The sequence below is a fragment of the Lynx canadensis genome, chromosome F2 (genome assembly GCF_007474595.2).
Source record: "Lynx canadensis isolate LIC74 chromosome F2, mLynCan4.pri.v2, whole genome shotgun sequence".
Classification (NCBI taxonomy): Eukaryota; Metazoa; Chordata; class Mammalia; order Carnivora; family Felidae; genus Lynx; species Lynx canadensis.
In genome coordinates, this window is record NC_044320.2 from 33,791,308 (window position 1) to 33,804,303 (window position 12,996).

The following is a 12,996-nucleotide window of genomic DNA, read 5'->3' on the forward strand; positions in this document are numbered from 1 at the left end:
TTCTCTTACTTAAAAATATTTACTAACCACCTTCCATTTGCTATGTATTGTGCTAAGCTCTAGCATAAGGAGTAAAACAATGAGACATAGAACAGAGTGGAGATAAACACAATAAATAAATCATGAGTGTCATACAGGAGAGTATAATACGTGCAAAGGACAGAACTCTCAACACACCATGAAAGAGTATAATAGGATCTAATTTAGATTTTGGGCTCAGCAAACACCTCGGAAGAAGGGATGTTTAAAACGAGAAATGAAATATGTGGCCTCAAGGACAAGTAGGGGGACAGGCCGATGGAAAGTGGAAGAAAGAACATGCTAGGAAGAAACAACTTGGAACTCCAGTGTGTCTGAACCAGAAAGATGCTTAGTGAGGTGAGGCAGCACAAACCAGCTTAGAGAGGGCTTTTCATGCTTATTAGAGATTATGACTGCCATTCACTGAAGGATTTTGAGCAAGATGGTGACATGAACTGATTTACATTTTAAAAAGATAAATGTAGTACTAACTCCAGATTGGGTTGAAAGACACCAAGAGTTAATAGGCATTTGCAATATTCCATTGGGCAGGTAATTACAGCTTAAACAAAGGTGATGGCAATGGATAAGGTAGGAGAAGAGGGAACTGAGAGATGTTTCGGATTTAGATATAAGAGTATTCAGAAAGACTGAAGAGAGGCACCTGGCTGGCTTAGTCAGTGGAGCATGAACTTTGGATGTTGGGGGCATGAGTTGGAGCCCCATGTTGGGTGTAGAGATTACGTAAAAAAAAAAAAAATTAAGAAACACTAATGAGTCAAGGATAACTCCCAGGTTTCTGGCAATAATAACTGAATGGAAGCAAAGACTATGAAATGGAAAAAACTGGAGAAAAAGCATTTTTTATTAGGAAGGGGTAGGAAGGAATTACTCTATTTCACAGAATCTAAAATGTCATTGACTATAGAATTCATAGATATTAAAATGGTAAAAATATACATCTTGGAATTTATTATGATAATTGATTTTGGATATATTATTCAAAATACCCATAAATCAGTCAAGTGAGCATATAAAAATTCAATTTGTTAAGTTGTAACAGAGAAGGGTCTGAGCTGCAGACATAAATTATGTACATAATTAGTACATGATTAGTAGTACACAGATTGGAGTAAGTAGATCATTTAGGAACAGAATGGAAAGTAAGGTATAAAGAGGATCCCGACTGAATTCTAACATTTAGAGTTTGATTTGAGAGAAAGAGAAGCTGAGAAAGAGCATGCAAGAAAGAAAAGGAGGGAGGGACATGAAGTTCTGCAAACCAAATAGGAGAGAGTTTCCTCAGCAGGAGGAGAAAGCAACTATGGTGAATGGTTTCTATACAGTCGATAAGAAACAGAAAAGTGTGCATTTGATTTGGTGACATGAAGATCGGGAAGGATGTTAGAGAAAGCACTTTGGGTAGAATGATGAAAATTAAAATCTATTGAAGTAACTAAAGAATCAAAGGGAGATGAGGCAGTAGAAAAATTGTGTAGACGAATAGTTCCCAGAGTGAAATCCTCTAAACAGCATTATCAACATCATCTAGGAAGTTGTTACAAATGCACATTCCTGGGCACCAATCAAGACTTAATTAATCAGGAATTCTGTAGATAAGGCCTAGGAATCTGTTTCTTAATAACCTACCAGGTGATGATGATCTCAATAATGTATGAGAACCACTGGAGATAATTTTCTTAAGAAGTTTATTTGTGAAGGATGATAAAATTGTGCTATCTAATATACACAAAATTCACTTCGTAGGGGAAAAATGCTCTTTAATCTATGAAACAGAGAAGGGCTTCCCAATCTTTCCCATGGCACAAATCAACAATTATAATTTTATGGCTACCCAAAGAGCTGAAAGTATTTCTTTTCCAGAAAACCCTTTCAAAATACAATACTGTTGACACAAAGCACTGATAGATCTCCAAACTGGGTTAAATAAAGTGTGGAAACCGTAAATGAAAATTCTTGTCTGGTTTATGTGAAGGTGTGAGAACCCAGCTCACAATGTCTCTTTCTCTCAAGGCCTGCAACCCGCCAAAAAAGCACAAATGAAGTTCTTTCCTTAGTAAATAAAGTATACAAGCTGCTTAACCATTTGAAACCAAAGCAAAAATATTTGATTGGCCAAAAAAAAAAAAAAAAGAAAACAAAAAAGTGTCATATGATAGGCTCAGTAAACATTTGTTGAAGGAGTAAAAATTAGTACTATTTAAGAATTAAATACAGTAATCAAGGAGTGTCTGGGTGGCTCAGTCGCTTAAGCGTTGGACTTTGGCTCAGGTCATGATCTCACAGTTTGTTGGTTTGAGCCCCATGTTGGGCTCTGTGCTGACAGCTCAGAGCCTGGAGCCCGCTTCAGATTCTGTGTCTCCCTCTCTCTCTGCTCCTCCCCTGCTTGCTCACTCTCTCTCAAAAATATACATTAAAAAAATTAAATAAATAAACAAACAGTAATCAATGTAAATCATATATGAAATAGTCCTAAACTACTAGGACTATTAGTATTTAGATAATAATATTTATCAATTAATATTCTTATTTTGTATAGCTTCAAAGAACAGAACTAAGATAATAAAATATTCTTCCCTCGGTAACAGTACAAAAATATATTGCTGGGCTTTCCAGTTCTAGAACAAGAAACAGAAGACACAAGAAAGTACCTAATGGAATTTTAGAACTGAAAAAGAACTGAAATTTAAAAAGCAAATGGATAAGCTCAAGTACAGAATACAGAAAACAGAGGAACAATTCAATTAACTTGAAAATAGAATCACAGAAATCACCCAGTTTGAAAACACATAAAATAGGCTAAAAAAATAAAATAAGAAAGTAAAATAGAAAAAAATAAAATAGAAAAAAAATAATAGAAAAAATAAACAAAAAATAAACAAAATAAAATAAGCAAGGTTTTAGAGGCTTGAGGGATTATAACAAAAGATCTATGATTCATGTCATTGTAGTCTCAGAAGAAGAAAAAGAAGCTAAAATGGAAAAAGTATTTGAAGAAATAGAGACTGAAAAATTCCCAAATTTGTAAAATGTGTAAGCTAAGCCTGATTCCAAAAAACTACATAAATCCCCAAACAAGAAATACACAAAGAAATCTGTACCAAGACTTACCAGAATCAAACTAAAAACTAAAGACAAATGGTCTTGCAAGGAGCAAGAGAAAAACAACACCTTACTTAAAGAGGGAAAACAATTTGAATGACAGTAGATTTCTGATCAGAAACCTTGGAGGCCAGAAGAAAATGGAACAATATTTTTAATTGTTGAAATATAAGAATGTCAACTCTGAATTCTAATTATGGTAAATTATGTCTCAGAAATGAATGAGAAATAAAGACATTCTCAGACAAAAGAAAACTAAGAGGATTTGTTACCAGCAGACCTAAAAGATGACTAAAGAAAGTTCTGGAAAAAAAAAAAAAAAAAAAAAAAAAAAAAAAAAAAAAAAAGAAGAGGAAGAAGGAACCTGAAATACTGAGAAGGAATAAAGAATATAATAAGCAAAAATATGGGTAAATACAATACACTTCCCTTTTCCTCTTGAACTTTCTAAATTATATTTGGTGTTTGAAGCAAAAGGGTACATTGTTTGATGTGCTTTTGACATATATGGAAGAAATATGTAAGAAAATTACATTAGAAACAGGGAAAGGGAAAGGAACTTAAAGTATGTAAGGTTTCTACACACCACTCCAGTAAAATGTAAACACCAGTAGGATGTGATAAGTTGTGCATATATATTAGAACAGCCACACACACACACACACACACACACACACACACACGCACAAATCTTTGCAAAGAAATACACTCAAAAAACATTACAGATGAATCAAAATGCAATTCTTAAAAAAATGTTCAAATAATCCATTGGAAGGCAAGAAAAAACAGAAACAAAAATCAGAGGGAACAAAATACAAAAAAGAAAATGGCAAACAACAAAAGAAATGCAGACCAATATCCCTTATGAACAGAGAAACACTTAACAAAATATTAGCAAATACAATTCAGCAATATATAATAACTATTATGCACTCTGACCAAATGGGGTTTATTGCTGGAACGCAAGCCTGGTTGAATATTGAAAATCAATGCAACCTGTTAGATTCACAAATTAAAAGAGAAAAATCACATTGATGCAGAAAAAACATGATTAAAAAAAAAAAAAACCTCTCGAAAAACAAGGAATAGATAGAGGAGAACTTGCTCAAATAAATAAAAGACATTGACCAAAAAAAAAAAAAAAAAAAAAAAAAAAAACTATTGCTAAGATCGTACTTAATGGTAAAAGGCTGAACTCTTTATATGAAGAGAAATTTCACCAAAAAGGATACCTTTATTTGTAATAAGGATAAATATGTAGCCAAAAAGTAGAAACAACCAAAATATCTTTCAATAGGCAAATGACCAAATTGTGGCAAATCCATACCATTGAATATTAGTCAGTATAAAAAGGAAAAAACTATTGATACATACAACATAGATGGACCTCAAGGGCAATATGCAGAATGGGGGAAAAAAAAAGGTCACAAAATGTTACATACCATATGATTTCATTCACACAATATTCTTTGAATGATAAAATTATAGAGATGAAAAATAAATCAGTGCTTTGTAGAGGTTAGGGATGAGCAGGGGGAGGAAGAAAATGTTACTATAAAGGGGTAGCATAACAAAGATCTTTGTTACAGTACAGTAGTTCTGTATCTTTATAATAGCAGGGGTTTATAAATCCATATATGTGATGTCATAAAACTATATAAACTATATAAGTTGATGTCAATTTCTTGGTTTTGATATTGTACTATACTTATACAAGATGTAATCATTGAAAGAAACTGGGTGAAGGGCACATGGGGTTTCTGTGTGCTACCTTTGCAACTTTTTATAATTCAAAGAAAAGGCTGTAGTACCATTTGTCAGCATAATGTAGAGAAGGTCATTGCTTCAGTTGGAAGTTCCACAAAAAGCGCACTAAACTCTATGTAACTCTGACATTCAATGATTCTATTAGAGCCAGTTAAACACATTTAAATATGAAACCTGATTTAAAAAAGTAATCAAAGACTTACATTTCAGGCTAAGATTTTCTCCTTCACTTACCTCTACTGTAAAATACAAACTAATCCAATACTGTGTGTGTTTATGTGTATGTGTGTGTTGTGCGTTGAATACTCAGAGAAAACAGTTCAGGTATTCCATTTATTACATGTTTTCTAAGTCCTTAAGTGAATAAAAGAGTTTATTAACTATTTATGTCATTGTTTTCAATACTTTAGATTAACAGAGGTTTTGCAATTAAATCATATATTATATAAAAATATTCTGCAACATCCTTATTTTTAACTTTAACCACACTTTAAGGAAACAGCATGTTGCGACAGAAAGAGTTTTATAGCTAGAGCCATGAAACCTATGTTAAAGTATTGGTTTCACTCCTTATTAAATTTATGACTTGGGCAAGTCAAGTAATACATTAGGCCTCATTTCCTCATCTGTATAAAAAGAGATTAACTGTGATATATCACAAATTGTTGAGGTTTAAATATGATAATGGTCATGAAAGTTCTTTGCAAATTGTAGAGTTACCCCAATTTGATGGTATTATCATTTTCATCATTATTAACATGAAATAATCAACTTCCATTCTAAAATAGACAGGGAATATTCATCTATAATCTTTTATTTTTCCTCTCATTTCTTTTCCTAATTTTCTACCCTTCTCTTTAACTTGTCAAGCTATATATGTTGGCATTTCCCAACATGGAACACGGATTCTGCAAAATGTTAATAGGTTGAGTGATATAAAGATCCTCTAGTCAAATAAATATGGAAAACTCTGGATTAAATGCAATTAAATAAGATTTCTTGAGTGAAGGATTTTTCAGATAGCAATGACAATATGCTTTTTTACAAGGATTATATAACATATAATTTCCACAAACTTAATTGGAACACTAACCTTTCTCATGGAACAAGTGTTTGAGGAACTGTATTTTGAGACATAATGCTGAAACCTGCCTGAAGGGTCATTTTTCTTCATAAGTAGGCATTAAAACTGATAATAAGGCATAAGTGTATTCCCCCCTAAGGACAATGTTCAGTATTAAAGGAGACTCAAAACCCAAGAGAAAGAAAGAAAGAAAGAAAGAAAGAAAGAAAGAAAGGAAAGGAAGGAAGGAAGGAAGGAAGGAAGGAAGGAAGGAAGGAAGGAAGGAAGGAAGGAAGGAAGAAAGAAAGAAAGAAAGAAAGAAAGAAAGAAAGAAAGAAAGAAAGAAAGAAAGAAAAAAGTTATATATAGAGAATATTCTCTAAGGCAACGGTTTCCCAATTATGCACCATGGACTTGCTTCAGAAACAACTGTTGGGGTGGAAAACTGATTCTAAGGTGGTGCCCCATAATCCCCCCACCTTGTGGTGTTCATGCCTTTGCTCCTAATCAAGATGGTGAGATGGCAAGGTGATGGAATGTCACTCCCATGATATCATTAGCAAGACTGCACCACTAGTCAGTTTGCTCTAGAGATTATCTTTGCTAGCTTAATGAAGTAAGCAGCCACGATGAGAAGCCTGTGTGGCAAGGAACAGCAGGCTGTCTTCAGGAACTGTGGGTACCATCTAGAACTTTGGGTAGCATCCAGTCACAAGAAAATGAATTCTGCTGACAACCTCATTGAACTTGGAATCAGATTCTTCCTCAGTCAAGCCTCCAGATAAGACCACAGCCCAGCCAACACCCTTATTATAGCTTTGAGACTCTAAACAGAGAGCACAGCTAAGCCATGCTGAGACTCCTGAATAACAGAAATTGTGAGGTGGTAAATGTGTGTTGTTTTAAGCTGCTAAGTTTATGGTAATTTGTTCCTAATATATTGCCAGCTTGAAAAGCAGCAGGTTTTAAAGACAGGGACCAAAACATAAAAGTCAGTAGATCTAAAAGGCCAGATAGATTCTTTAGACCAAGTCTCAACTTCCAAAGCAAAACCAATGCCGCCCAAAATACATCAGCATTTTAAATATGAAGACAAAACATTATTCATAATTAGCTTGTTTTTTTTTTTTAAATCTTGCTCCTTTGGGGTTATGGATACATTATTATTAAGAAGATAATATTGATTAAATGGTTGTACATATTATATATATGAGAATTTATTTTAATTATTACACAGTGTGAAATTGTTATAGATTCTGTGGGTACAAATAGGACCTCAAGAAACTCATTCTAGAAAGACACACAGGTAAAACATATAACACAGCATAACATAGGGTAACATACCTTAATATACACCCATTGTATTCTATTTCATTACATCTAAGTTACTTTCAATTATAATATATACCACTATTTATAACTAAAAAAATGCTACAATTACACAATGATAAGCATTTAATGGAAGAATTATCTCTCTTCCTAAGATGCTACAGTGTGGAAAAATTTGCTTCTTAGAATCAAAACTGTGGCATTTCATGAAAAAAATTGTTGATTATTCAGAAACAGGAGAGATTAATACTTAGGAAATGCTTATAGGTGACATTTAAACTACACCTTGAAATACACAGTAAACTTTTACATACTGGAGGCTTTTACTTTCTTAAAGGAAAATAACATAATCCTAGCAAAGAAAGGGAAATATATCGAACTACTGCTGCCAATATGAATATATATAATATATTTGGGAAATGATAAGTAGTAGAATATTAGCAAATAATCTTTCCCTCAACCTGTAATTGGATATTATTTCCTGATCCGTATCAGCGGTTCTCAACCACTATGTTATAACACAGTTGTAAATTGTCACAAGTAATGCAACTGATAAAATAATGTAGTTTACAAATTATTTAACTTTCTTTAACATAAGTAAATTTCAGTTGAGAATTAATTCAAATTTGCACCTGTGCTAATGTCAATCACAATTCCTTTAATGAGAAAGAAAGGAGAGGAGTAAAGCTATGCAAGAAATTAGCAATTAGTCATATCACTAGGAAAAGAATATGACTGGAATATGAATTATGTTTCATACTGGAAACAAGGTTTGGGAATTGCTGATCTTTATTATCAACTCACATAACTGATTTCATCAGATGTGAGATAACATTGATTGCTTTATGTATTACTAAGAGAGAAAACTAAAATGCTGGGTTTAAAAGGACAGCATGGTTTCCTCCTAACATTCTCTTTGGACATGTGCTTTGGGAACTGTGAAACCATATATAAGAAATACATTTCCTTAGCCTTTGCTAGAGAGACCACATGAGGAGAGAAATACCTGAGGAGGCTCAGAGGTTCCAGCTCCCCACCCCCAAACCCCACCCATGGCTTAGGTCCAGACTAGGGGTAAGTGGTCCCTGTTAAGTCCTGTTGAAATTCTAGATCCACAGATTCCGTGAGCAAATTAAATGGTTGTTTTATGCCACTAAATTTTGGTGCTATTTGTAGTTACTGGAATATACACTCTACCTGATTCTTAACCCTCACAATAACCATTTAAACTAGATAACAGTGTTATATTTTGCAGGTGAGAAAAGTACAATTGAGACGTTCAAAGAATTTGCCCAAGATCACATTATTAGGCTATAATTGAGCCAGGATTAAAAATCCATGTAGTCTGTCTCCAAAATTGACATTCTTAAACCCTGTGCTAAAAATAAATTCTATGGAATTATTATCTTACAGACTTGATCCTATTCAGTAACTCAAAGGTCACATAATCTAAATCAGCCTCTAATTATATGTGATATTAAAAATAACTCTTGATTAAGTAATTACTTTGCAACAGATTTTAAGCAATTTTAAGGAGCTACCTAAAAGTGGTTAAAAATAGAATTAATGCCAGTAAGCAGGAATAAAAATTATTTAAAAATCCATTATATGAGTTTTAGTAAGTATCCCTCCTATCATTTGGGATATATTAATTTAATCCAAGCTGAGGTAACCTGAATCTCTTATAATCAGGAAAGTAGATTCATAAGAATGTGCTTTCATAAATGTATGTGAAATCTACTTATATTTATTGTTTTCATGTTGTTTTTATAGTTTTAATTTCAATTTTGTTTACTTAATAGCTCTTTCATTTGTTTCATTTAATATCATGTATATACCCCGAGCTTTATAACCAAAGCAAAATATTTTTTTAAGCTAAGATATAACTGACATATATCATACAATGGTGGCACAAAAAGAAATCATAAAAACATCGTTTCATTCATTCACTGATTCATTGTTCCATATAGTCACCCATTTATTCAAAAAATATTTGTTGAATGCTTACCAGGTTCTGGGTCTCAGGCTAATTTCTGGGATACAACAAGAAAGGACATAGACAAGATCTCTACCTTCAAAGAGGTTACATACAAGGTCTAACAAGAAAAACAACAACAACAAAACCATTAAACTCATTCTCTATAGTATCCTAATTTAAATAAATTTCTAACACACTGAGACCTACAAACCATAGACGACACCAACTTTTTATCTTTTTTTTAATGTTTATTTATTTTTGACAGAGGGAGACAGAGAGAGAGAGCGAGAGCCAGCATGAGCAGAGGAGGGGCAGAGAGAGAGGAGACAGAATCTGAAGCAGGCTCCAGGCTCTGAGCTGTCAGCACAGAGCCCAACGCAGGGCTCCAACTGACAGACCATGAGATCATGACCTGAGCCAAAGTCGGACGCTCAACCAACAGCCACCCAGGCGCCCCGACACCAACTGTTTTTTTAACTTTTCCTTCCCTCTCCTAAGTCCCCCACACTTCTCCCCCACTACCCCCATACAAAGTTTAAATCCTATTTGCACACACTTGCAAATACTATTAATCCCTTTGCCCTATCTCCTTTCTGGTACTCACTTTGCAAAACCAAAACACTAGTTCAATTTAGTTTGCTATTTACTCCATAAGGTAGTCTAAATGTTTATGTCCCCCCCAATCCCCACCCCCAAATTCATATGTTGATATCCTAACCCCCAAGACAATGGTGTTAGGAGGTGGGGCCTTTTGAAGGTGATTGGGTCATGAGGGTGGAGGCACCAAGACTGAGATTGGTGCCCTTACAAAAAGACCCCAGAGAAATATCTTGCCCCCTTCTGCCCAGTAAGGATGACACAAGAAGTATGCAACCTGGAAGAGGTTGTACCTAATCATACTGGTACCCTGATCTCAGACTTCCAGCCTCTAGAACTGTGAGAAATAAATTTCTATGGCTTATAAGCTATCCAAACTGTGGTATTTTCTTATAGTAGCCCAAATGGACTAAGACATCCATCCATGTTTTGACCCAGGTAGCTGAATACATCTAGGAAAAAAACCACAAAAAACACACAAACTAGTCTCCATGAAAATTTATAACCACTAATTCTAGGTTAGTTTGTATGTCTTCCAGGCTATTATACTACATTTCCTTAGTTTATTCTCTTTTCCACACTCCTAGATAAGAATTCCACATTTTCTCTATCCAGAGTAGCCATCTCCCCCAATGCTGCTTGACAGACAATGGTCCTGCTACCTTTTCCACTTCCAGAAAAAATAATAAAATGAGACATTGCACACTTGAAGAACCAATCACATTTTCAACCTACAGACACCTGTTTTCATATTGCCTGCCCTTCCTTCTAGTGATTATGAACAAATTATCCTTGTTCTTTTAACAAGGCATCCTACCTACTAGTGAAATAAATCACATCTTTCATTACCTAAGGATAAGGCTGTAACAATTGTCCTTTCTCTGTCTTTTATCATCAAATTTTTCCTCTCTACATGATCACCCCCATCAGAATCATCTTCACTCTAATCTTTAAAAAAAAAAAATCCCTCACTTTCCAGCTACCATTCTTTCTTACTGTGTTGTTCCTGCATACAGCAAAACTCCCTCAAAGAGCTGTCTATTTTCACTATTTCCAACTCTTTCCTTCCCATTTTTTTTTTTCTTGAGCCCACTTCAGACTTCTAATCCCATCACTCCTCTAAAAGTGCTCCTGTCAAGGTCACCAACACCAGCAACCTGTTCCTGCACAGCTAAACCTAGTGGTTAATGATCAACCCTAGACTCCTAAACAGCAACTGATACTATCAACACTTCTTGGAATGCTTTCTTCAGTTGGATTTTGGGACATTACTTTCCTCCTGGTTTTCCTTCTACTTCCCTGGCCACTTATTCTCAATTTCCTTTGCTGATTTTTCCTCATTCCCTTCTAATTGTGGGAGTATTCCAGGAGTTAATCCTGAGAACTGTTCTTTTTCCTAGAAATATACTCCGCCAGTAGTCTCTTTCAGTTGCGTGGTTTTAAATATTATACATATATTTGAGACAGGGAAACTAAAGGGACTCCATGAAAAATTGCTTTTTCCTGCTGCTCTTCCTGCTTCTATTTTTGCTAGGACCTACCCCCCCCCCACCTTACCCAGGCATTATAGAACAGATAATATATGTCCTCCTTGTAAAGGTCAAGGAGTTAATGATTTCTTTGGAGTCTTGCACAACAGATAACATCTAAGAAGTGACCGGGTGGGGTTGTCCTGGAGGTTTTCCAAGCCACTGACTCATCAAGACCCCTGGCTCCAGGGCATAAGTGACTTATGGAAAACACCTAAACACTCTTTGTTCCTGGATTACTGAAAAGACAAGTGCACCAGACCACTGTCCTCAATAAAAACCCCAGGGGCCAAGCAAGACATGACTCAGTCTTCTTTCCTTTCTGAGTCTCCCAGACGCTCTGTCCATATCTATACTCTCTATCTGTAATAAACTCTACTTTCATTTCTTCTCAGCTGGCATTGGATTGCTATCCTACATGAAGCCAAGGACCGTCTTGGTGGTCCTGGGGGGGGGCCCCCTCTCTGCATCCTTGGACCCAGCCAGGCTATATCATATCGATGACTTCCACATTTATGTACTAAACCAAACCATGCCAGTGAGTTCAAGATTAGCAAAGCCAATATCTGACTCATAATTTCCACTTGAATATCTAATAGGAAAGTCAAAATTAATATGAACAAAACTGAACCCCTGAACCTCCCCCACACCCCCGCAAAAACAAAATCTGTGTTTGTCACAATTTCCTTATGTTATTTAATAGCAAGTCCTTCCTTCCACTTCCTCAGACAAAAATCTTTGCGGTAATCCTTCACTCGCAACTCTTTTACGTTCACGACCCACCTCTAAACCATCAGAAAATTCTGTTGGCTGTATTTTCAAAATATATCCAAAATCCAACTACCTCTCTTCAGCCCTACCGCTACCCATTTGGTACAACCACCGTCTCCCATTATGTATCGGATTAGCCTCCTCACTGTTCTCCCTTCATAACATCTTTGTTCCTCTCCATTCTATTTTCAATATAGCATCAAGAGAGGTACCTCCTCAAAAGGTAAGTTAGCCTAAGTCATTTGTTGCTCAGAACTTTCCAATGGTTTCTCATGTCACCTAGAGTGAAAACCAAAGTTTTTGCAGTGACTTACAGAGCCCTGCATGATCTGGCCTCTGACCTCGGGAAATTTGTCTCTTTTTATTTAATTATTATTTTTTTTCAACTGTTATAGACTCTGCCATATAGAGTGGTACCTGGAGCATAAACATTAACTGAATAAATTGACTAATGAATTAAAATAGCAAATCTAATCGTTTTCACACTTCTTTATGCAATGGAGCCTCCTTCCTAACAAACCCCCCAAATATAAAAGGTTAAGAACAAAATTTGGTTGAAACAAAGTAGAACATCCAGATGCTCACCCATTTGGACATGCCCTCATAGCCTCTTCAGTAGTTCTTGAAATATTAGCACAGATATCTGGTGCTTCATTGAGCACAGTTTTAAAAATATGGAATTAGTCTATTTTCCTCATTTTAAAGAGAAAATTGAAGCCCAGAAAATTAAATAACCTTCCTAAGATTACAGTGGGATCACTAACAGAGCCCAGAATAGCACCTGTATCTTCAATCCATTGTTCTTTCTGCCTCTCCAT

The 12,996-nt window shown here is 35.1% G+C and overlaps 1 protein-coding gene across 1 annotated transcript in view; it reads right to left on the reverse strand.

Annotated features, from left to right (window-relative positions):
• Nucleotides 1-12,996, reverse strand: part of RIMS2 (regulating synaptic membrane exocytosis 2) — a 615,364-nt gene that overhangs the window by 297,811 nt on the left and 304,557 nt on the right.